This window comes from Natrix helvetica (assembly GCF_964273705.1).
Source record: "Natrix helvetica genome assembly, chromosome: 4".
Classification (NCBI taxonomy): Eukaryota; Metazoa; Chordata; class Lepidosauria; order Squamata; family Natricidae; genus Natrix; species Natrix helvetica.
In genome coordinates, this window is record NC_138550.1 from 28,299,982 (window position 1) to 28,327,193 (window position 27,212).

Here is a 27,212-nt window from a genome sequence, read left to right on the forward strand (position 1 = left end):
CTGAAAACACCATAGCAGTGCTACAGTCACTGACCAAATTATTTCCATTTCTTTCTCTGATGTACAAACTATCAGACATCACTAGTGTTGCAGTAGAGCAAAATGTTTTGATGGGCTTCTGACAAGTACCAAGGAGCAATGGCGGATTAAGGCTCACTGGTGCCCTAAGCACTAACAAATCTTGGTTCCCCTCCTTTGTACATACTGTACAAATCTTCATTGGTTAGTTCATTCTTTCTCAACTTTGTGGTGCCTCCTTTGGGCCTGGTGCCCTAAGCACATGCTTAGTCTGCTTAATGGTTAATACACCACTGCCAAGGAGGAAAGAGAAGGAGAAAACTTCCTTCTTTTCTCTCCTGGAAATTAATGTTCTGGAGTTGTCCTAAATGATAAACTGAACTTTAAAGGATTAGAAATATTGGCAGTGAAGCTAAGTTGAAAATGATATTTCAAAACTTCATTGAATTTTGGCAGAGAAAAAGATGGAAGATTTCTCAATGCAGAGGAAGAAGAAATTCTGCAATATTTTCAAGGACACAATTCTTAGTAATGCCATTAAAAGTCTAATGGAAGAGGTTTCTTTGGTATCCTATCTGAGATTTAACTCAAGCGTGGGAATTCAGGAGTCATTCAAATTTACGATGAGATTGTAACTAAATAGAAAACACATTCACACATGGTAACTTCAGAACTAAGCTAAGTACAAGAACATTACTTCGTATTATTTAGAATTCATCTGCAATTCTTTTTTCTTTGAAAAAAAAATGAAAAACATTTCCTTTATTAAGTTGAATGAGAACAATTATTACAAATTAAGGCACATATATGTGTCCCAGGATAATGTTGTGCAAGGTCGAATCTGGATCACCAGAACTAGAGGTTTACTCTTCTGAGCTTTCGGACTCATGCTGGAACCCATCTTCAGGGAATTTCTCTCTACTACATTTTATTCATTCTGGTGACTAGTTCTAGTGTTTTAGTTTAAGGATAGGTAGATAATTGTCATTAGCTCTGGATTTCTTGTATCCATCCTTCTATCCCATTGATAGAAAAAAATATTTACCTCCTTGCCTATTGACAGTTCCCTAATCCATTTAAACTGGTCCACTCGTTTTGTTAACTCACTATGCAGAAACTGAAACTTAAAGGGTCAAGGAAGGTTTTCTGGATTGAAGTATTTAATTCCAATGAGCTGCTTTAATCTCATGGTCACATTGGATCACAACTCTCAGAATTCTAAGTCAGTTGAGTCAGATTTGGGTACTACTTTTCGGATTGAAATGGCCAAAATTGTTTAAAATAGAGTTCTTATTGCCTTATATGCATATATATTTGTTTGGGATCTTTTGGTCTTGTCTTTCAGTCAATAAAATCAACCACTAATGCAAACAAAGGAACCTTGTCAAAATATAATGGCATTTCAGACCAAAATTATATAATTAAAGACTGACAGTTTCGGACATAAATGCAATTTCTAGTAAATGCAATTTAATCTCCTGTAAAAATAGAAATTGCTGCAGTAAAAGTGACTTTTGAGAAAGATTAAATCCAAATGGACAGTAGTGAAAGTTATATCTGCTTTCTTTGCTTTTGATTTATTTCAGCTCTTTGTTCTCAGTTTCAGTTTGCTGTGGTATTTTGCAATAAAACCTCATCTACCTCTGTGCAGTTGCCACATTCATCCTCAAGGGAAAGTTACATTTCATTTCAGCTTTTAAAAGGTATAATTCTGCATACTATAATTTTTATGTCAGGCTATATAATCATTTTGGCATCCTGCAGGGTTGAAAAAATAAATATAAATACTAGGTTTCATTTTAGCATTGCTAGTTCTGATACCTAATTTCAGTCTTCTGTGTAGTCTGAGTGGATTTTTGCCGCAATTTATGGCAACTATTTTTAATCCTTCTGTGTGCATAAGTTAACTTGTTGGTGGTACATACTTTTAGACCATTCTCTTGACGCAGTAAGTGGTCTGCATTATGCTTGTTTGTTTATTTCCAGCCACTTTTAAGCTGGAAATTGTCTGCCAAAGAGCTTGCATCTATAAACATTAAATATGGTGTCTGGGCAGGGTCTATGCATAAATGAAATTGAAGCAGAAGCTCCATATTTACACTTGTAACACAAATACAAAGAGAAGAATGTAAAAGATAGTTCAAGCATGAAGTGGTATAAGCAAATATTTATATCCAGTTGGGGGAAAGCGCTTTTTTCTTGCTGATGTTGTTACAATAGAAGTGCTTTAATTATTTGCTGCCCTTGTTTGCCTGATCTTTATATATATTTTTTCTGGGAAAAGAGATTTCAGATTCTTCTCTATAGAACTTTTTCCTGACAGAGATTTTTTGATGTTTGTCTAAAGTATCTATACACCAAGTCACCCATCTTCTACCAGTCTGATATTTGAATGATTCTTCTTCTGCCCCCTCTCCCCTATTGACAGAAATTGCTAATAATGCTGCAGACATAATTCCTTATTTCATTCACAACAGTCACTCATCCCAATCCAGATTTTTCCAAGATACAGTATTTGAATATCAGTGAAATTTTCCATTATAAAATTCTCATTCATTTCAGAAGGCATTAAACACACAGCACAATGCACACATCGGTTGAGTTTCTTCTTTTATTCACTTATATGCTACTTCATATTGGGAATGGAGAGATCTTATAAGTACACCTGTAATGTACAAGAGCAGTTGTGATTTTTCAGTGCTGATGGTTTAATTTTCTAGTGATCAAAATAAACAATTTGCATGTATCACTATCAGTAACATCTACAAGGCAAGAAATAAAAGAGCAACACAGAGGATTTCCATAAATTTGAATTCTTAACTAGAACTGGCTAGGAGAAGATTGCTAGATCTTTTTGTTTACTATTACTTCGGTTCTGCTCATCTACTTTTTTGTTGTTTATTTTATTTATTTATTTTTTGAATACCTGAACAGCTCATCTTCTTCAAAGGTGGCTGTAGGCCATATATAATAAAGTGTCAAAATATAAAAACAGTATATAAAAATTAAAACGTTAGAATTAAAATCTGTCACTCCCTCCAGCCATTGTGGATCTCCATGGAGATGGCCTTGACGTTTGCCAGCTGGAATGTGCTTTGTTTTGACTGAGGTGCAAATTCCTAGATACAGCTGCAAGTCTCAATTCCCCATCTTCCTGCCTATGGCAACTCGAGAGCAGGTCGGGAAAGCTTCATGAGTTGATAGTTGTCCAGAATGGCGAGGTCTAGTGATGGCTTCTTGAATAGAGAGCACAGCAGTGCCTCTCTAAAAGTTGCCAAAAACACACCCTCCAACAAGGTTGAATCCACGATCGCTTGGACCGATCCACAATACACTTCTTGGGCGGCCTTAACCAGCGAGGAAGAACATGGATTTAATCTGCAGGGGGGTGGCATTTGCATTTCATGGGACACTGTCTGCTTCCACAAGTCCAACAGAATCACACCATTTCCAGATAAACTTGCTCTCCAGGATCTCCCCAAGACTTGCACCATGCTTGGTGTCCATCTGTGATCAAATCCGAATGATTTTATCCTTCAGAAGCCTGGAAAATTCCCCTGCAGGCCATGAAGATGGATCTCCAGGCCACTCTTTCTAATGAAATTCTGGGTGACTCCAAATAGGACCACTGGGTAGCATTCTGTGGATACACTAAAAACAGAGAAGTGTTGATGCCTCACTGCCCTTAATGCCACGAAGCATACCTTAAGAGCAACGTTCTGTCCAATCAAGTTCATTCTTTGTTTTTCTACAGCATCTAGGCATTTTTTCATGCTTTTCAGCTCCCTCAACTCCTCAGTGAACCACAGGGAGTAATTGTAGTGATAGGCCAGGAGAGGTTGGGCACAATCCTTTTTAAGATTCTGGCTGTCTCCCTACTCCAGGCAGCTACTGCCAGGCAATCTCTGTATGACTGTGTCACAGATTGGCAGGTATTTTCCCCAGTTCTCTTAGAAACCAAGTTGCATAAGTCACTGGAGACAGACCAAGTAAAAGAGTTGAGCCTCCCTGCAGGGGGTGGGGTGGGGGGGTAGTGCAAGAGAATCTCAAAGTCACCAGTGTGAACTGATCATGACATGGAAACTGGAGAAAGCGGTCCTTTAAGATCATGTTGCCACCACTCTGATAAAAAAAAGTCAGGGTGAGTCAAGCCAAGAATGAGCTGGGAGTTTCCCATGGCCATTATGGAGGCCAAGATCTCCCAGGCCACTTTGGATATCCGCACCAGAGACAGCAACTTGAAGTCTCTCAGAACCATAAAGTTGAAGTCTCTCAGAACCATACATCTGGGAAACTCCACTGCCAATCCTGAGATGGCTTCCAGCACTCAGCCAGAGATGTTGCCACACAGCAGGGAGGCTGGTATAATAACAACAATCCCATTTGCTCCCTTCAGCCTAATTCAAGAATAGTTCCACAACTGGCAACTTGTACAACAGCACCCCAATGGCTACCAGAGATTCCCAGATAACCACCATTTACTCAGGGGAGAACACAGGGACCAAGGTCTTGGCTGATGCCATACCTTAAACCTGGCTGGGCATATTCCAAAGAGGGCAACCCAGTGGTGCAATTCAGCTGGTTCTATCTGGCTTGGGCAAACCGGTAGCAGTGGCAGTGGGAGACTTCACCTACCTGCCCGGATGTCATCACGTCCCGTTTTTGACGCTCTGCACATGCGGGTAAGGTCCTACGCACGCACGGAGGTGTGCACGCTCACATTTGCGAACCGGTAGTGAAGTTAGTTGATTTCACCCTTTGGGGCAACCTCCCCAAAGCTAGCCAGGGCTTGGTAATACATGCCAGGTTGGCCTGCTCCTCATTTATAATGTCTCAAATAAAGGAACCTTGTTGTCCATCAACTGGCACTCAGCAGCAGGAGTCAAAAATCTTTGCTATTCCTATAATGATTATGAAAGAATGCCATGAAGACATATTTATAGTTGCTTTGGCTGTTTTAGTGGTCTTATGATACCAGTGAGTGTGGTTTCATCCCTTCACCGTATTAAAGAAAACAGGCCTGTTCTCAGAAAGCACAGAGAGTGCCTTGTTTTCATGCCATTATTTGAAGCATTTCTCTCGCCCAATTCATTGTCCATAGTTTTGGCTCTGATTCACTGCCCATTATTTTGACCGGAGCAATGTTTTGTTAAATTCAGGTTACAAGTTTTGTGCTACCTTCTTTGAAGGCTTTTGGAAAAATCAGTGCTTAATCAATTTTACAATTCAGCCAGAATTTCCCCTTTTAATTTCTTGAATGGAGATTTTAAAGTGCATATCTCAAGCTGTTGCTTAAAAACAGGATGATGCCTCTTCATCATTTTGCATGCATTTTGAATCATAAAAGCTTACTGTGTTTTGTTTTTTCTTAATTACTTAGCAAGTTAACCTAAGTAAATTGTCAGAAATACCACAGAAAAACATAAGAAAATGTTTTCCAAAGACACAATGACAAATAAATAATCCACTTTTCAGTTAGTGTTAACCATGTATTAGCTCATTATATATTTTATTCTTAACAGAACAAGTTAGACTATGCATATTATGGATACACAGGAATAAATGTTCACCTATAGCTGCGATTGCCATGCATAGCTGCCACTACATTTTATGTACTATAAAATTTGAAATGTTTAACCTTAATCACATTTTACTGTGTTCCTTGATTTTCATTACTGGAGCTTGCCAGCTATTTGCATTTTAATCATCAGAGTAATGTAAATAACATAGTGCAAGTTATTGATGTTTCTTTTTTCAGATTTAAAATTACACCCATCTTCTAATTCAGCCTGTGTCAATATCTATTCGACAGGTGACAAAGAGAAAGCACTATAGATACTAATTTTGTCCCACTGCTTTGCATATTTGAAACCATTTTGTTTTACCAGCTATGCTTCCAGTCTTGTGTATAATATAGTTTCACGTAAGGGAAGTTGCTGAAGTAATACAAAAAATCAATCAAAAGGACATCCATATAAAACACTTAATCTTAGGTGTAAAATTATCTACCTATACCATAAGTTATTGTAACTTAAGGCTGGAGCCCCACCTTTCCGCCACCGGAACAACTGACCAGGCAGCCAGCCTGATCAGCTGTTCTTTGGCCGGCCTGCAGGCATCCACAATCAGCTGATCATCGGCTGACCCGCAGGCCTCCATGATCAGTTGATTGTCGGCTGGCCTACCGGCAGTCACGATCAGCTGCATCAGCTGACCTCAGGCAGACAGATTCAGCTGTTCATTGGTTGTTGGCTCTGTCATGCTTGTGCTGCTCACCACCTCCAATGTCTGCCGATGGGCTCCATGATGCTGTGTGCACCCCACCACCCACCTTCCAAGCTAGGGGTCCCTCCACACCAGGTATGGCAACCCCGAGACTGCTTTTGATGCTGTCACCATTTCTGGAGATTGACACACATATTCTGAAGCCCTAAGGAGACTCTTTATGAGCCACTGTTTTATAGACACTGGCATGCAATTTAGGATGCCCTGTTGAATGGATCCTATGTCTATGTAGATGTGCATCTATTGCAATTAAAGTAAGAATAAACTTGTTACAAAATAAAATTCTGAAATACTTTTGAAAGATAAAACATTGAACTGAAACTCACATAAAAGTGGAAAATTATGCACTATAATATTTCCAAATACATTGATCAGTTAATTTTTGAAAATGGAAACACTGCACACCAGAACAATAAGACGCAAGGATAGTTTTTTCCTGAATGCCATCCCTCTGCTAAACAACTAATTCCCATAATCCTGTCAAATTATTTACTAAGACTATTACTATTATTCTTCTCATTCTTCCTTGTAACTAACTCTTCCCATTCATGACTATAACCATGTTGCTTGCATCTTTGCAATTTATATTGTTTTATTTGTTTTCTAGTATGATTTGGTTGCCTATTAGTAACCTCTGACTTTCACTAAGTGTCATATATTATGATTCTTGATGAATCTATTTTATTTTTCTTGACAGCATATGCACCAAATACAAATTCCTTGTGTGTCCAATCACACTTGGCCAATAAAGAATATTCTATTCTATTTCCAGTTTTTAGCAGTCATGAGAGGCTATCTCAGAGATCTCTCATATGCTTTGGAAGAAATAATAATAATAATCACACTTTGTTTGATGCAAAGAGGCAGCCAGGAATCAAATAGGAAGCACAGCTGCAATTTTTAATCACTGTCACAGTAAATCCAATAGGACTACCTGAAAATTTTTAGAAATTGTTCCATGTAATCTTCAAAACTGACTGTATTTAGAATCTCTGGGATATTTGCGCGTTGACTGATTGATTATGCTTTCCAGATTACTTACCTTTCATTTTTTTACCAATTCAAAATAACTTGATGAGAGATTTACTTGAAATTTCTTGCAAAGAGGAACACCATTTTAGTGAAAATCTCATAGGTCAGCATGGCATTCTTGCAATTTTATTTAGTTTATTTAGTTATGGTAGTCAAATAGTACGATTACCTTGTCTTCTTTTTTTCTAGTAGCATGCAATCTATTTTGCATGTGATACTTCAGTTTCATTTCAAAGGAAGAGAGCACGTGGAAATTATTGGACGTTCTGGATTGAGAGGTATGAATAGTCAGAAAGTCTTTTGAGTAAATAGAAACATATGTGGCAGAATACAACATCAGCAGTATACTCTGCCACTTCCAATAATAAATCAAAAACATCATACAGAAAATGTGGAAAGAAATGGGTAGGGCTCCCCCAAGAATAACGTAGAAGAAAAGTGGGAAAAGTTGTAAGGCATTTTCAGCACAGCGTTAATTTTATTGAAGTTAATGAAATCTTATGAGGCAGGAATGGGAATAAGGCCACTGCATATAGTATACCAGCAGAGATGGCACGAATAGATTAAATTCTCAGCTTGCATTATAAACTATGAAAGTAACTATAGCAGGGGGGCCAAACTCAAGGCTCGGGGGGCGGATCCGGCCCATGGGGTATTTAGATCTGGAAACAGCAAAGGACCTGCCCGTGGTGCTTCTGCCAACGAAAACAGAACTCTGTAGAGCCGCACGCGGCCCTCCTGAGCTCCGTTTTCACTGACGGGGTTGCAGGAAGCCGTGGCAGCTGAAAACGGAGCTCATGAGCTCATTTTCACTAGCAGAGCGTTCAGGCTGCCACAGGCACCCCCAACACAAATGACGCCGAGCTGGCCACGCCCAGACTAGCCCCCAGAGGACAAACACAACCCTGATGGGGCCCTCAATGAAATCGAGTTTGACACTCCTGAACTATAGCATATTTTTAACCAGGAGGATAACTGTATTCTTACTTCTCATGGGTTCCGTTGCACCTCTCCATGTCACCAGTAATGTCTATCAGAATGGATGCCTTCATTATTTGGTCTTACGCTGATGAACACAAGTTACTATTACACTTCAGACTTCCTTCATTAGTACAAAATGATCTTTGAAATGGCAGAATATCAGGCTGATATATCAGGTGATACTTTTAGAGCTGATGAAATGTGTGAGTCAACATTTCACTCCAATATTTTTTCAGTGATTCTCTTAAACGTTTCTGAAACTGCCCCTCCTGTACTACTAAGCTACTAAGAAAAAGAGAACACCAGAGCTGTTCAGTTTGTCCTTTTTTTCCTGAGGAATGAGTGTGAATTTTTATTTCCTTCTTTGGTAAGAAATTATTTGACTTTTCATTAAAGCTATGAAGTAATTTCAGACATAACTAAATATCTCATGTAGGAAAAATGAAATTGACAGATTTGAGTGCTGTGCATTCACTGACATTGGCTGTGCTGTTTTAGAGCTATATTTTGACAGTCTTTACCTTTAGCAAATGTTTTTCAGGCAGGTCAACAAGATCCTTTCTGTGTTAGGAATAGTTATACCAGTTGAATTTCATCTCTAAGCATAGTGAGGTTTTAATTTGCTTTGTGCTTTGATTTACTGGCAAGTTTCTTTCTAAATGCAGGAAAAAGCAAAACTGACAGTTCTTCCACTTCTGGTTTGCTGTATTCCAGTTTCTCTAGGGTAAAGGTACGTGCTAATCCTTCCCGACTCTAGGGGGCGGTGCTCATCTCCGTTTCAAAGCCAAAGGGCCAGCGCTGTCCAAAGGCGTCTCTGTGATCATTTGCCTGACATGACTAAATGCCGAAGATGCACAGAACACTGTTACCTTCCCACCAAAGGTGGTCCCTATTTTTCTACTTGCATTTTACATACTTTTGAACTGCTAGATTGGCAGAAGTTGGGACAAGTAATGGGAGCTCACTCTGTTACGTGGCCATAGGGATTTGAACTGCTGACCTTCTGATTGACAAACTCAGCGTCTTAGCCACTGAGCCACCAGTTTCTCTAAAGGCTTTCAAAAAAGATTGCCCTAATATATTTGTTCTGAGATAGAAAAGCTCCTCCCCGATGATAGATATATAGATATATAGATAGAGAGATAATTTTTTTATTTAAAAGTTGCTATTTATAGAATCTGTGAGTAATCTAAACATTTTAATAGTCTCAGAATCTGTGGCTTTCCTAAAGTTGTACAATGTAATAATCTCTTCTGCTGTCTATTAAACACATTATATAGTATGGATAACAGAGTTTTTTCTTAGCCCATTTCCCCCCACTCCATCGTGTCATCGTCTTTTTTGTTTTTAGCACATGCACAGAAACCTTCGTTCTAATGTTCCCATATTGGCTCATCTATTCCCCATGGACCATCTGTCCATTGTAACTCTTGGGAATTTTTTCCCCTTCTCTATCGTGATCTATTATTGATCGTGTTTGGCCTTAAGTAGTTTTCTTTATTAGTCAGTTTATCACCCCGTTTTTCAGCAAGGAGAAGGAAATTTACACAGCTGACTATAAATCATTTACGAGGCTGCTGGGCCATTAATGTATTTTTTATGGATCGTCAAACAGAAAATAGGAGCAAGCCTCTTGGCAGAGTCTCCCTGACCTGTTTCAATTCCCCTGCTTGCAGCTCAGATCCTGGGTTCTGGAGCAGGCAGATTCATCCTTCTGCAGAGATTGCCAGCAGTTCACAGTTCCCCAGAGCATCTGCATTGCTGTGTTAGCAAAGGAATGCAGGCTGCTGTGGCTGTGTTGCGCTGCGCTGCTGTGCTGCTGACTGTACTTGGCACCAACCCACAACACTGTGCATCTTTGCTGACTTGGCTCAGCTTGATGAATCTGAACAGAGAAACTGGCAGCAGGGGTGGGTGACGGAAAAAGTAAGTGATAACAGTGGTAGCGGTTTTGCATTACTACTGCCTTTAGCTCCCTGGGAGGAATGCTAATTAGACAACTACCCTTGGTGCTTTATGTCACTGGTTTAACTTAAGATTTTGCAGCCTCTCTAAATTATTTTCTGGGGCTTGGCTGGAAGGCAGTTTGGTTCTCATTAAGAGAAACACTTTTAGCGGCCATGTGGCCCTACATAGATGATTCCACTTATATTATAATATATCACAGCTGGCCTCAGCTCTTTACACTGTGAAATGGAGGAAAGATGACACTGATGCTGTGCTGAAGTGCACCTTGCAAATTCTTTAATCTAAATTAATGAGCACTGAGGGGAAAACAAATGGCTGGAAACAGTCGCTGGATGTAATTGTTCTTGCCATTGTTATCAGTTGCCTGCAGTTATTTGGGGAACTTTGAGTAAAAGAGGGTGAGAGGTTTGTTCAAGTGGTGTTTTTGTTTTAAAATGAAAATAGGCATATTTTAAAATATGTATACAGAATTTAAAAGCAGTGAAGGCAAACACAATAGATATATCTACCTGGATAGAAGGCTTGAAGTGTTTTCATATTTCTATAAATTCTACTCTAGTGGTGCTGCTGAATTGTCATCTTTTTTGTTCTCCTCATGCAGAAGAAAGTTTTAATCATTCAGCATGACAGGACTAGCAAATAAATTTCATAGCTGTATCTGAATCTACAGTTCCTTCCAATATTTAACTCAGTACATTATATCATCTGTATTCAGTGACCCAGTTCTGCTATTAAAAACTATTAAGGTAACTGGAATCAAAATGTGTCTAAGCAGCACAATTTACTATTAAAAAAAGAACTTGTTACAGTCACAGAAGAACCCCTCATTTGGCTTGTTTGAGATTTCTGATTATTCTAGAGCTCTAATTTTTGTTTGGACCACTCTGGATCATTGTAGAGATTGAAACGTCAATATTTGAAGTGTGCAAGTTGTCCACCCTGGATCTGTCTTTCAAAGGACGTTCTGACTAAAAATTGTACAAACTGCATCTAGAAGAAATAGATTGGAGAGGGTATCATGTTCAAAAGCATTTTAAAACATTACCCATTACACTTTTTAAAAATACCCATAAGATATAAGATAGATGCTACAATGTAAGCTCTGAAACATGCCAGATGTGCACCATTCAGGTACATTGGTCCCGTAGTTATGGTAGTTGCAGCTCCCTATCAAGAATGCATACAGTTCAGGGGTGGGTTCCAGCTGCTGCCGGTTTGGTCAGGGACACTTGGTATGCACTTGATATGCTTGTGTGCACATGCACAGTACTAAAAAAGATGCTTCTGCGCATGTGTTGAAGCCAAAAACAAGATGGTGGCACCTATGGCGCCGCCAAGGGAACCAGTTTGGAGGTGTGGCAGGCATGGATCTCAGCGGTTCCAGCGACCCAGGCCGCCAAGTTACTACCGGTTCGGCCGAACCAGTAGGAACCCACCTCTGATACAGTTACAAAGCACAATGTATAAATTTCTCTGTTGGTATTACAAAACTTTCAAGACATCTAGGAAATTCTTTGAAATAAATAGGATAATTTGTTTCCGAACATGTCTTTGTCCAGAGAAAATGCAGTTAGTTATAAAAATTAATCACATAGTTTAAGGAAGTACAGAGATCCAGATTTGAACGGTGAAATGCGATTCAGAATACATGTGGGAACTTGTATCAACTGTTGGGAACATCTTAGAGATGTTACATCTTTTGTCAGTAGTGGTACCCAGGTACCCAAATATAGCTGTTTTAAAATGTTCCTGTTGGATGCAACACCATATCACGTTCTGCCCTTTAAATATTTGCATAGCCTGATATGAGTGTAACTAGGAACACATTCTTTAATAAAACCTTAAGCTTAGAAAAGCTAAGCTTAGAAAGTTTGCATTCATTGCAAACTATGGTACAAATATGCAAGATGTATTACCGTGTTTCCCCAAAAGTAAGACAGGATCTTATTTTCTTTTGACCCACAAAATATTGATTGGATCTTATTATCGGGGGAGGGCTTATTGTTTTGGGGTTGCCGGGTGGCTGCTCTCTTGCGGTGCTCCGAGCATAACCTATTCTCCGGTTTCCAAACTCCAGAGATCCGCAGCTGAGTATGCTCTATGGTTGTGGGCTGGGTGCCGGCAGAGCATACTCCCACAGCGTACAATCATAGAGTGTATTCCCAGAGTGGCAACTTCTGGAAGACTCGGCATCCTACATCCGTGCTTTGGAAGCCGCAGAAAAAGCCATGCGGCGGCGGCGGCAATGCTCTGGCTCTGCAGGGAGAGTTAGGCAAGGGTATCGTGAGGCTGGGAGGTGCACGAGCGGGGACCAGAAAAGCCGCTCGCGCAACCCCCCTCTCCAGCCATGCAGAGCCCCATTCACTGACCTAGGGACATTCTGAAGGCACCAAGACATGGGAGCCGGAGGGCGGCAAACAGGCGCTCACGCGGCTTGGTGATACCCCTAGATCAGTGAATGGCGCTGTGCCTGGCTGGAAAGGGCGAGCTGGGCGGCTGCTCGTGAGCGTGGTCACCTCATGGCTGCTGTGTAGTGCTGCTGTGACAGCACAACACAGCCGTTCAACCCTGAGGCTGTGCCCAGCTCTTTGGGAGCCCGCTCACAAGAGACCTACTGCCCGGCAACCCCCCTCTCCAGATGGGCACAGCACCACTCACTGACCTAGTGGTATCCCAAAGGCACCAACACTGCGAGCCTTTGCCCACATTCCACCCCGTTCCTGAGGCTTGGCACCTTCGGGATACCCCTAGGTTGGTGAGTGGTGCTCTGCCTGGCTGGAGGGCTGTTGTCCAGAGGGCTTATTTTTGGGGGAGGGCTTACATTTTTGCCCACCCGAAAAATGTGACATGGCCTTATTATCAGGATATGTCGTATTTTTGGGGAAACACGGTAGAACTTGAAACTGTAGTAATAAAACATGGACTTTAATGCAGCTGCACTATTTGATCATGAGTAGCTGGGTAACTTATGAGCCTCTCTCAGCCCAGTCTCCTCATAGGGTTGTTGTTATGGGGAAAATAAGAGGCGGAAAGCATGTTGGCTATGTTCGTTGCCTTGAGTTATTTGTAAAAATAATAAAAGCAGTATACAAACAACCAAATAAAATGGCTTCTTTTGCTAATGAGTGCTTTTGCTTACTTCTTACCGTGTTTTCCTGAAAATAAGACAGGGCCTTATTTTCTTTTGACACTCCCCCAAATGTTGCTTGGGCCTTATTATTGGGGGGGGCTTATTGGTTTGGGGTTGCCGGGTGGCTGCTCTCTTGCTAGCGGGCGCCCGAAGAGCCAGGCACAGCCTCAGGGGCAAACGGCTGTGTTGCGCTGGCACAGCAGCGCAACAAAGCCGCAATGAGTTGACCACGCTAATGAGCAGCTGCCGGCAACCCCCCTTTCTAGCCGGGCAGAGCACCACTCACCAACCCAGTAATATCCCAAAGGTGCTAAGCCGCATGGTGCTCTGCCCAGCTGGAAAGGGAGGTTGCGTGAGCGCCTGTTCCACCCCAGCTCATGTGCCTCCCAGCCTCATCATGCCCTCTGCCAGCTCTCCAGGGGTACCGCCGCCGTCGCGCTGCCACCGCCACCATCGTGCTCTGAGCATAACTGGCTTCCAAACTCCAGAGATCCACTGCCGAGTCTTCCAGCAGCAGCCGATCTGGGACTATGCTCTATGGTTGTGGGCTGGCTACAGGAAGACTCTCTGTCCCACTAGAGTCTTCCAACAGCCAGCCCACAACCATAGAGCATAGTCCCACAGTGGCTGCTGCCGGAAGACTCGGCAGTGGATTTCTGGAGGTTGGAAGCCGGTTATGCTCAGAGCATGGCAGCGGCGGCAACAGGGCGGCGGTGGGAGCGGAGCCACGGCGGCGGTGCCGCCCTGGCCCTGCATGGAGAGCTGGGCCAGGGCATGGTGAGGCTGGGAGGCACACGAGCTGGGGGCAGAACGCAACCTCGCGCAACCTCTCTTTCCAGCCGGGCAGAGCTCCATGCGGCTTAGCGCTTTTGGGATATCACTGGGTTAGTGAGTGGCGCTCTGCCCGGCTGGAATGGGGCGTTGCCTGGCGGCTGCTCACGAAACCAGCTGCCTGGCAACCCCCCGCTCCAGCTGGGCACAGCACCACCCACCAAGCTAGCGGTATCCCAAAGGCGTCAAGCAATGTGAGCTCCTTTGCCACCCCTCCCCATGGCTCCTGCGGCTTTGCGCCTTTGGGATATTGCTAGGTTGGTAAGTAGCGCTCTGCCTGGCTTCAGGGGGGGTCGTCTAGGGGGCTTATTGGGGGAGGGTGTATATTTTTGCCCACAGGAAAAATATGGCATGGCCTTATTATCAGGACATGTTTTAATTTCAGTGAAACACGGTATAATCTGAGTGACGGGACAGGAAGAACAAATAGCAGATTGAGTAGTTATTGAAGAACTTTTTGTTTTGTCGTTTGTCTTTTTCTCTTTCTCTTAAATTATTATATATCAGCGATGGTGAACATTTTTTGGCTAGCATGCCATAAGTGCGGGGAGCGCAGGGGGGTCATGGGCGGGCGTGCCGTACCCATAATGCAATGCTTGACCCCCAGTGCGCATGCGCACACTACAGGCGCTCCTCCCCATTTTTACATGCTTTTTTCGCCCTTCCCAGGCTCCAGAGGCTTTATAGGAGCCTGGGGAGGGCGAAAACAGCCTCCCCCACCCCTGGACGCCCTCCGGAGGCATCAGAGAATCCTCCGGATGGTCCCTGAAGCCTTCGGAGCGCTCAAAACGACCCTCCGAGCAAACCAGAAGTCACTTCTGCTGCTTCAGGGACCTTCCGGAGGCTTCCCTGATGCCTTCAGAGCGCTCAAAACATTCCTCCGAGCAAACAGGAAGTGACTTCTGGTTTGCTCGGAAAGTCGTTTTGAGCACTCCGAAGGCGTCAGGGAAGCTCATGAAGCCTCCAGAGGGCCTCCGGGGGGGGAGCGGGGGAGGCTTTTTTCCCCATCCCCAGGCTCCTATCTAGCCTCTGGAGCCTGGGGAGGGCAAAAAATGGCTTTAAAAAAGGGTGAACTCAGCTGGCCAGCGCGCGCATGCGTGCTGACCAGCTGACAGGGCAGCGCCTCGCGTGCCCTGACAAATGGCTACGCGTGCCACAGGTTCGCCATCACTGTTCTATATAGTAGCCAGAATGTGTAAAATGGGCCAAGGTTGGTAAACTCCCAGTTAATGGGTGGCAATGAGGAATGATGAGATATGATATTCAATAATAGGTTTTAGCCATACAGAAGTCATTAATAAATATGCTTGGCCAAGTAGGTTACATGGCCAAAATGAAAAAGATTAGCTAATCCAAAACCAGTCAATGTTTTGATACATTTTGCTCAATCGCTCCCATTCTAGATAAACTCAATCTGATTATTTGTTTGTTGTTTAGCATTTCATGTAAGCCAGAAACTTTGGCTTGTTTTGCTAACAATTCAGAATCGGATGGCCTGCCATTGTCTGCAATCACAAATAGCAACATGAATTGTACATTTGAATTACAGCTAAATTCTTCATTAAGCAGAAGGAGCAGTGAGAGAATGTATTGTGATTTTGGAAAGTGTTCCTTGTTTTACTTAGCAGCCTTTCTTTAGTCATCAAAGCATGAAAAGAATCACTGAGCCTTATCGGTACAGTTGTTACAAAATTCCTCTGCAATCAAATGAAAGTGCAGAGATCTCAAGGTCTAACTCTTTAGAAAAAAAAGAGCTCATTCTCTGAATGTTAGATGCATTAAAAGAACAACATTAACTCTCCAATTGTATAACCAATTGGGCCTATACAGTGGAGAGGAGAGATTCATGTATGTCCCTGGAATTAATGAGGATTGATTAGCATTATGCAAGTTAACATCAATCTAGATGTTATTTTTATTCCCATCAGTGCACTTTGTTTTTATATTTATAAACTTGCTAATAGTGTAAAACAACTTCAGAATTGCATTTTGTTCTTCAAAATGCAAGTATTAGGAAAAGAAGATAGGGATATAGAAGAAAAACAGAAATCTTGGGTCCTGTAACAAGAAATCTTAAATTAATTGGACAAGTAATTTATGTTTTATCAAAATTGCATATTTGGTTTTCTTCTAGATATATGGGTTTGTTTTTAAAACATTCTTTTTCATCCTGGGCTACAGGAATCTAAAGTTCTCTAGATTTTATGGAAGTGCTACTTCCAAGAGCCAAGCTATTAGTTTATTGGTTTTCTGCACTAAAGTGAATGCAACATCTTCCTAAAGGAATAACCGAGACCTGGTTGGGCCACGAGGGTGGTTTACCCCTCGTGGAAATGTGCCCGCCAGGTTATCGAGCATTTCACCAGCCTCGGGCCCAGGGAAGGGGCGGTGGGGTAGCAGTGATTATCCGGGAAGACTTAGAGCCGAGAGAGTTCACTGTGCCACAGACATCCGGGTGTGAGTCCCTTGTCGTGAGATGGGGCCCAGGGAGGCAGTTGGGCCTGCTGATAGTATACCTGGCTCCTCGCTATACGTCAGCGGCCCTGCCTGAAGTCCTCGAGCTGATCTCATCGGTGGCGGTTGAGACCCCCAAACTGTTAGTGATGGGGGATTTTAATCTGCCGTCGATGGGAGAAGCGTCTGAGGGGGTTCGGGAGTTCATGGCTTCCATGACAGCCATGGAACTGACCCAGTTAATTCAGGGCCCTACTCACGAGGGAGGCCACACGCTGGACCTTGTCTTTGTCTCTGGCCAGTGGACGAGTGATCTGGGAATAGGGGATCTAGCCATTATTCCCCTGTCATGGTCGGATCACTCACTTCTCCGGCTTGACTTCCCTGGTGCTACCCCCCACCGCGAGGAGGCGGAACCGGAAGGCACTAGATGGTTCCGCCCCAAGCGCCTGATGGAACCAGATAGGTTCCAGACGGAGCTTGGGCCACCTCCTGTGGATCTGACCCGCCCTCGAGTAGAGGACCTGGTGGACGCATGGAATAGTGCGACTACCGGGGCCCTAGACCGGGTGGCGCCTTTGCGGCCTCTCCTGCGGCGACGAACCACCCTGGCCCCTTGGTTTACTGAGGAGCTAAGGGTGATGAAACGCCACAAGAGACGCCTAGAGAGTCGTTGGAGATCCTCCCGTTCCGAATTTGACCGAGCACAGGCACGAGCCTATTTGAGGACGTACCTTGTGGCATTAAGAGCGGCCAAACGTCAATATTGTGCCGCTCTTATTGCGTCCGCAGATAACCGCCCTGCCGCCCTGTTTCGGGTGACTCGCTCCCTCTTGTTTGAGAGACCGCGGGAAGCCCCTTTACAGGGCAGAGCAGAGGAGTTTGGGAAATATCTACAGGACAAAGTCGCTCAAATCCGGATGGGATGGGCCCCTTTCAGTGGTCCAGTAGAGACGCCCGTGGCGAGTCTTGAGGGACTGCTTTGGGAGGAGTTTGACTCGGTTGCCATCGAGGATTTGGACAGGTTGCGTGGACGTCTGCGACCCACCACATGTTTATTGGACCCGTGTCCCTCCTGGCTTGTACTGGCATCCTGGGAGGTTACGCGCGACTGGCTCCTGGGCCTAGTGAACGCCTCGTTGGGTGAGGGGTCTCTACCGGCCGCCTTGAAAGAGGCGGTGGTGAGGCCCCTGCTCAAGAAGCCTTCCCTGGACCCAACGGACCTAGCCAATTATCGTCCTGTCTCCAACCTTCCTTTTTTAGCGAAGGTTGTAGAGAGTGTGGTGGTACAGCAGTTCCCACGTCACCTGGAGGAAAATGATTATCTAGACCCGCGCCAGTCCGGCTTCCGACCCGGGCACAGCACGGAGACGGCCTTGGTCGCATTGGTTGATGATCTCTGGAGGGCCAGAGATAGGGGTTGTTCCTCTATCCTGGTCCTATTAGATCTCTCGGCGGCGTTCGATACCATCGACCATGGTATCCTGTTGCACCGGCTAGAGGGGCTGGGAGTCAGGGGCACCGTCTTACGGTGGTTTGGCTCCTACCTCTCTGACCGGACGCAACGTGTGTTGGCAGGGGAGCAGAGTTCGACCCGGAGGTCACTCACATGTGGAGTGCCACAGGGATCGGTGCTCTCGCCTCTCCTGTTCAACACATACATGAAACCGCTGGGCGAGATCATCCGTGGTTTTGGGGTGGGATATCATCTGTATGCTGATGATACTCAGCTATACATTTCCACCCCGAACCACCCCAATGAGGCCGTCGAAATGATGTCCCGGTGTTTGGAGGCCGTACGGGTCTGGATGGATGGCAACCGACTAAAACTCAACCCTTCCAAGACGGAGTGGCTGTGGCTTCCGGCCCCCCGGTTCAACCAGGTGCTTCCATCCCTGGCCATTGGGGGCGTGCAACTAGCCCCCATGGAACAGGTGCGCAATTTGGGCGTCCTCCTAGACGCCCGGCTGTCCATGGATGACCATGTAACAGCCGTGGCAAGGGGGCCTTCCATCAGGTCCGCCTGATGCGCCAATTGCGCCCCTTATTGGACCGGGATGCCCTACGCACAGTCACCCATGCGCTAGTGACGTCTCGCCTGGACTACTGCAATGCTCTCTACATGGGGCTTCCCTTGAGATGCACTCGGAGACTACAGCTGGTCCAGAACGCGGCCGCGCGGGTGATTATGGGGAGGACTAGATACTCCCCTGTAACACCTCTCCTGCGCGAGCTGCACTGGCTTCCTGTGGTCTACCGAGTGCGTTTCAAGGTTTTGATGATGATCTTTAAAGCGCTTCATGGCATAGGACCTAGTTACATGCAGGATCGCATCCTGCCCCACACATCCCTACGACCAATTCGCTCACACAGAGAGGGACTTCTCCGGGTGCCGTCCGCCAAACAGTGTCGGGGGGCGACACCCAGGAGCAGAGCCTTCTCTGTGATGGGCCCAGCCCTGTGGAATGACCTCCCCCGTGACATCAGGATTATTTCCGATCTCCGCTCCTTCCGTGTACAGTTGAAGACCCACCTCTTTCAATTATCTGGCCTGGCTCAACCGTAATTTTTTCATATTCCTCCTGACTGTCTTTTTTAAATTTTAAATTTTTATTGTATATTGGGTTTTTATTAAACGGGGTATGTTAATGGTTTTAATTTGTCTAAATGTTTTAATCTATTACCTCCTCCGTGCATGTATGTCTTTGTATATATGTATGTTTATATATGTCTTAGTGTACGCCGCCCCGAGTCCTGCCTGGAAAGGGAGCGGCTAATAAATTCAAATTCTCTCTCTCTCTCTCTAAATTTACAATTCCCCTGCCTTGGATTGAGATGGCAGGTAACAAGAGACTGGAGGTGGCAACAAAAAGGAAAGGCTATAAAGAGCAAGTGTATACACATGTATTCAAAAATAATTGTACATATAATTAAACCCTGGGTTTTTTATGGTAAAGTTGACTCTCTCAAGATAATTCTGTATGTGGCCAACTAGAGTCAAAAACTAACTCGATGGCACAGAGTAAAATATAACAATTCGTTGTTAGCATTTTCTGTTACCTAGTTTTCCCTATATTTTAAGGGGAAGTCAAATTTTCAGAGGTGAACTGGGCATTATTGAGAAATGCATATATTATTCTTCTGTTGCTGCCATTCATTTACAACTCCAGATAGGAGCAATTTTGAGAGGCAAGCATTAAGGGAAATGGAGTCTCCCCCCTGCCCCTCCCCCGCCTACTATATTCCTCCTCTATATGTTTCATCTCCTGTTGTTTCTCCCCTGAATTGGAACTGCACTTGTTTTTGTCTTAGAGACCATATTCTATAATGTGACAATAATCTTCTTTGATCTTTTAGAAACACAATGCTATAGAAAATTACAAAGGCTCTACAATTAAAGGTCTATGTATGCTAAACTTTCATACATGTAGGCAAGTGCTAATGAGAAGAGGAAGCACAGAAAGATGTCAGGACTATTTCCATAGCCTCTTATTAATGCACATGCTATGTCATGAATGGCCTAACAGATATCCACATTCACTGTATTCCATTTAAGCAAACAATTGTTCCTTCAACAGCCAAATAAAAAGAGCAAAGTAACTTTTCTAAAAGATCTGAGCAAGCTCCAAGAAACCTAATTTATTACTCCGACTATTTTAAGCTGTACTTATCACCTCCCGCACTGAGTTTCTCCTCTTCTGTATCAGTGAACTTGGCACGGAGTGGAAGGTAGATATACTTTCAGTTATCTCTGGGAACAGTGGCCAACTCTCCTCCCAGCGACAGTAGAGAGACTCCATTCTGCTGCGGGAGAGGAGAGCTACGCTGTCTTATCATTGCTCACAAAGGCAACAGGGAGTCCAGAGCTCAGCATGAATCAAAGGGGCTTTGATAATCTGGCAGTTCTGTTTTATTTCTGCCAGGCCCAGACATAACACTATCAGCTCTATCAGGGTCAGGTGGGAAATAGTGCAGATGTACGGGTAATGAATGTGTCTGCCAATACAATTGTTAGTATAGTGGTTGCTGATACCTAAGAACCTCTGGGCCACAATAGTTATGTCTGTCTGCTTATTTAGAGAGTTGCCTGGCACGTAGGCATTTACTATGAGACGTAAAGAAAACAGCATACTTTATTTTCTGTTGTCTTGTTAGATTCCCTTTCCCAGTTCTAAAGATGCTTAGGTTAGCTTTTTTTTGCTTCTGTACTAAATCAATATCTGAACAAAGGTACTTTAAATGAAAAATATATAGTGAAAATAGGGTCACCGAGAAACGAAAGGAAAGTATTACTAGGCTTAGGGGAATCTCAAGCTTTGCAAATGCAAAAAAAAAACCAAACCCATTTTAAATATACTTAACGGAGAAGTACCTGCCCAATGAGAAATAAGCATGTTGAGTAGCATAGCATAGTAATGTCAATGTAATGAAAACTTGAAGGAATACATGGGCGATGGGAGAAGAATGTAATCTTGCCCGGGTTTAAGATGAATTGAAGCATCTATCTCTCCTGCCACATTCATAGACACATTTCAGGTGAAATAGAAACTCTCCTTGGTAACTGCACTTGCGCTTAAGGAGTTCCTGCCAAGAGAGATTAGGTGAGCCCACCCTTTATTATACTAATACTGCCACAAGCAAGACCCTTTATTTTTTTTTCTACAAAGACTTTAGGTCTGTAAGCTGCCTGCACTGCTGAGGTGTGTTTTCATTCTCTCTTTCTTGTATTTAATCGTTTTATTTGTCTTTTTAAATTCCTTTTAATTTAATTTTAATTCTTTATTTATTACAACATTATTTTATTCTTATTTTTTTAAGCTGCCTCAATCCCATTTTTAATAGAAGCATGGTCCTTTTCTACTACCGAAATCATCTTGCTCTATCCACTTGCCCTGTTTTTCTCTAGCTGCAGAAGTTAATATCAGAAAGGATGAGTCAGAACTAATCTAATCTGTCCTGGACTCCCGACTCCTGCTCAAAGAGCAGATGGCCGTCACAGCTAGAAGACCCTTTGCACAGCTTGAAGTTGTGCACGCCTTTCCTGCATCAGGATTCCCTGCGCTCAGTCGCTCAAGCCCCAGTTATTTCTCTGCAATCTGGACGATTGCAATGCCCTCTGCATGGGGTTACCCCCTGAAGTGCATTTGGAAGCTTCAACAAGTACAGAGTACTATAGCATGAGCAGCCTTTGGGGGCCTTACAATGGCCCATGTTACACTGCTGCTCCCAAAACTGTACTGGTTGCCGGTTTGCTTCCAGGTGCAGATCAAGGGATTGGTTATCACCTTTACAATCCTCCATAGTATGGATCCAAGTAACTTGAAGAGCTGTCTGATCCCACTACGACAAGCCTGCCCCACTCATGCTTGGAGCATAGGCCTGCTGCAAGGAACTCGGTCAAGGAACTCCAACTGGCGGGATCGAGAAGAAGAGGCGTCTGTGCTGTAGTGCTGGCCCTCTGGAAGATCCTGCCGCCACCCTCCTGTCTTTGTAAGGCCTGGCTCTGCCAGTTGGCCTGGGGACCCAATGTGGGAGTACCACACTAGAGATTGCTATTAAACTAATAGTAAATTTAAAAATTTTGCAAGCTAATGCAGAAATAGGAGGGAATGGATTTTGAGTGATTCACCCAACCTGAGTTAGTGGAAATTCATCCTGCCTCTGACATAACTTTTCCCAAACTTTTAGTCTGAACAATTTGACTAAATTCAGTAATTTAATCTTCATTCATTTGAAATCAGTCCATAGCATTTCAGCATATATGTCAAAGAATGTCAGTAATTTTTGTTAGCTTTTATTTTGTTCTTATTTTTGGCTTCATTTACAAGTACTTTAGAAAAATCTATGGGAATATTTCCAAGTTCCAAGTATGATGAAAAACGCACCCTAAAAATGCCAACAACTGAGAACGATCCAAACAATTACTATATTTTCCAAAGCTAGTAGATTACAATAAATTACTGGTTTCTTGCAGCAGATAAGACAGGAACAGGAGCCCCATGTTTACCTGGGTCTTAAATAAAACATTGATCAAAGACAGTTTGACCATGGGTATACATTAATAGGAAATCCCATAAAGAGAAATATTTTAAATTTGATAAGGGAAAAAGAGAAGGGAAACATGGGTATCCTTCATGCTCGGAAAACATGACAGACTGTATTCTTCGAAAAACAGCATAGCAACTTTGATATGCTAGAATTGTCAAGGCTCTGATTGTTATTGTGAGGAGCTAACCCTGTGTTTTACTGTGGAAGGAAGGAGATGATAAGGAAGCAGCATTAGACATATTTGAGTTTCTAGTCTTTGTTCAAGGAATGAATCATATTGGTATTTAATTACTAGCGGGCAGCAAATTGGCATCGTAACAAGAATTCCATACTTAATAAAGCCATCGAGAAATCCAACTAAAACGTGCATATAATACTAAAGCTGTATATAGGAAATGGCTATAAAATAGTATAAGTTTTATGAATCTATGCAAAGAAGAAATTGAATCAAAGCATGGATTATTAACATTGCTTCCCAATACATCAAGACCAGAATGTAAAAAAACCCCCAAAACTCTGGAGGGCTGCACAAAAAGAATTCCACTTTGGTTAGGCTGTTAGCAGCTAGCCGTCTTGGCTCATTACAAAATTGCTCCCCTGTTGCTAATATAAGTGAGTAGAATTCTGAGTGTGCATACAGAAAGCTGGTCTGTTTCCAAGACTGAATTTCACAAAGAAGTGGTGCCCAGGATAATACAAGATTTGATGCCTTTGTGGAAAAACAACATAGCGTCAACCCACTGAGAGCAAGTATAGTCTTATTCAGTTTTGATATTATTTTTATTACAAGTATTATTATTAATATTTTTAATCTACACACAATCATGCTCTTTGCCCCCTAGAGGTCATCTGTGGGGTTTACCATAAATGCCATTCATACCTTATGTCATAGTCGCACAAAGCTTGCTGATCGTGTTCTAAACATGTTTCCTTAAACTACTTTCACTGGACAGAACAATGGAAATGCTTGTTTCTGTTTCATTACAATACAAATGCAAGGATGATGAGGGAATTGTTTCTGGGAATAAATATATAAGGGCGATAAATGTGAATATGTGAGAAGTGGGACTGGAAGCGTGTTTCAATATGTTTTGTGTATGTGATAGAAAGATTGGGGAAGATATATCAAATGAACTTGATTGAGACAATAAGTGTTTGCAGTTGGATTTTCTTTTTGGGGAATCCTACAGACAAAAAGTGACTTTTTTGTCCTTCTGTTGGCAGTAAGGTTTTATTATACAAAAATAATTCCTTTTCCAAAAAATGGAAGGTAACTGCTTCTTTTGGATCTCTCCCTCCCTCCCTCCCTCCTTCTCTCCCTCTCTCTTATTGCAAGAGATTCTTACCATGCCTGTAGTTTTTGATGGTTTTCTATAAACTTCTTGTCCTGCCCCCCCCCCCTCTCTTTTTCTTTTACAATCAAGGTTGAATTGCCCAAACAGTGCTAACGATTATCAGGCCTTATGGCACTCCATCCTCAGCCATTCTTCCAACTATGGAATGCCAGAAATAGTTTTCTTTTCTCTACAGACTGAGTTATAGCCAACATTTAGCCATCCCAGATTAGATTCCCTTGGTTGCTGACTGGCATTTATGAGGCTTTGGGATCCACTATACTATTGCCTCTCAGGGTTTAGATTAAGAGTATGCCCAAGAAAGATCAAGATGATAATGATGATGCAAATGAGCTCTACCTGCTTTTTATGCATTTCAATCACACTCTGAGATGCTTTGACCTGAACCTCTGCTGGCATTTTGACATCTCTTAGTCCCTGGGTTGGGTTAGGTTTATTACCAGCACGAGCCGGCTGTCGGTATTGCCGTATAAGCAAGTGTGCCTGTTGGTGTTCACAGCTGTTTTTGTCTCTTTGATCTGTTCACAGTTCTCAGCCACTTGTCTTCTGAAACAGCTCCTGTCATATTTCACCTCCAGTCACCCTCTCTAAACTGGTCCTGGCATTCTCCAAGTTGGCTCTGTCCTTACTGCCTTTGATCAGCCCCGGTTCTCATCTCATTTTCCAATGAGTGTTTTCTCCTGATACAACCCCAATCACATCTGGGTGTGGGGTGATTCTTTTGCAACTGGAGCACAGGCTTGGTTCAGCTAATTTGGCTGCTTCAAAATCCAGGAGGGAAAGTTAAAAAATAAATAAAAGGGAAGCGGGAGTCTTGCACAAACTGTGGTAAGGTCATCCTTCCAAACTGCTTTTTGTTATGGGAAAACCAGCACTTGGCTTCGTACTTCCACTATGTCTGTAAGAATGAGAGAGAAAGGGCAAACATGATTATAAAAAGTTTTCCTCAGCCAAGGCTCTTTTGGGATATGAGGGAGGCCTTTAGAATTAATGAAGGTCATCAGGATTGCAAAATCATGCAAAAATCAATCCTCTACAAATGAAATTGCATATATCCAAATCACAGCTAAGCTACAGACTAAGTGTAAATAAAGTATAGTACGATTTAGATTCTTTTTCCAGTAAACCAAGCTATATACTGTGAGCAAGGCCAAAGGAGAAAGAAATTAACTGCAATGGAGATTTCATTTAAACCTACCGTCCTCCCAGACATTCCAAAGCAACTGAGATTTGCCCTTAATGTGTAGGAGTATATGGGTTTTCCTTTATTAAACAAGTGATTAGATGCATTTGCTTTGCTTTGGAAGTCAATAAATATACTTTTGGTGTAACAGAATAATTATCTAGCCTCTGAACTGAAGATCTGCCATGAAATGGTAGTTTTGTTTAGGCAGGAATTTATTTTAAAGGAAGAAGCATTCAAAGATGTGAAACTACACTTTCACACCCAAAACTGCAACTTAAAAGCAGTATCATTGCAAACAAATTATTGGTTGGTTGTTTAGTTATTTATGGAATAAGTATTCATATTGGTCTGTTTCAGAAACCATGTTTGTTCTGGGTGTCTTTAAGATTCTATAGTTGCAGGTTTGTAAACAATTCTAAGTTATGTAATAGCGTGTTACCAATTTTATTTTATTTTATTGTTTTTATGGTGTTACAGAGTTGTTTGTTTATTTTCTGTATTTATGACTGTCAGGTTTTTAGACCACATTGTAGATATTTCAAGAGTTTTGCATTGTGCAGGACAGAATACTTTAAATATATACGTAAATATGTAGGAAAGATATATATCATCTGCAAATTTGATGAGTTCCCCTATTTGCTCTTTAAATCGTTTATGAAAAGTACTGGGCCCAAAACAGAACCTTCAGGTGCCCAGCTGCATGCTTTCCTCCAAATAGATGTAATTCTATTGAGGATTACATGCTTGGTGCAGTTGGTCAGCCAACCGCAAATCCATTTTGTGATGGCACTGTCTGTTCCATATTGTTCTACCTTATCTAGAAGTAGGCTGTGGTCTATCTTGTTAAATGCCTTACTGAAGTCCAACATACTATGTCCACAGCATTTCCCTGACCCACTAATTTGGTCACTTTAGCTAGAAGCCAATAAGATTTGTCTGACATGATCTGTTTTTAACAAAATATACTGGCTTCTAGTAATCGCCTTGTTCATTTCTAGATGCTCACAAATTCACCACTTTTTTTCAAGATTTTCCCAGATATTGATATCAAGCTGACTGGCCTATAATTTCCGGGTTCCAGTTTGCTCCTTTTTGTAGATCGGAACAATATCAGCTCTTTTCCAGTCTTCTAGTAGTACCCATGTGGTACAGGAGCTTTGAAAGATTACATTCAGTGACTCTGGGATTATGTTTGGCCACTCTTTCAAAACCCTGGGACGTAAACCATCTGGCTCAGGTGATTTGCATTTTGTAAGGGATTCTCTTACTAATTCCTTGCCTATTTTGATTTGTATATCTGTTAAGTCTCCCTTGTTGCTGCTTTTGATAGATTGGGCTTTTTCTTCCTTTTACTTAGAAACAGATGCAAAGAAGAATTTAAGCAGTTCCGCTTTATCCCTGTCCATCACCTTCTTGCCTTCTGTTCCCATTAGTTATATTGCTCACCTATCATTTTGTTGACTTTCTTCTTGTTCCTTACATATTGAAAGTAACTTCTTCTTCTTCTTCTTCTTCTTCTTATTATTATTATTATTATTATTATTATTATTATTATTATTATTATTATTATTATTATTATTATTATTATTATTATTAGCATTACTTGCCAGTCTTAGCTCACTTTGGGCCCTAGCTTTCCTGACTCCCTCCTTACAGATTCAGGCTATTTGTTGATATTATGTTTTAGTTATGTATCCCTCTTTCCATTTTTTATATTTGACCTTTTTCTTCCTCATATTGGCGGAGAGCAATCATGCTGATCTTGTTTGGTGTCTTGTTTTTTCTTTCTTAAGTATTTTTTTCCTTGTGCCTTCATTATCTCATTTTTTAGGGTTTCCCAAGCATCTTGAACTGCTTTTCCTTTTATGATTTCTACCCATGGAATCCTTCCTAGTCTCTCTCTTAGCTTGTTGAAGCTAAGTCT

General features: G+C 42.5%; 1 protein-coding gene across 4 annotated transcripts in view; it reads left to right on the top strand.

Annotated features, from left to right (window-relative positions):
* IGSF11 (immunoglobulin superfamily member 11) overlaps positions 1-27,212 on the top strand; it is a 250,312-nt gene that overhangs the window by 204,597 nt on the left and 18,503 nt on the right. The window lies entirely within an intron of this gene.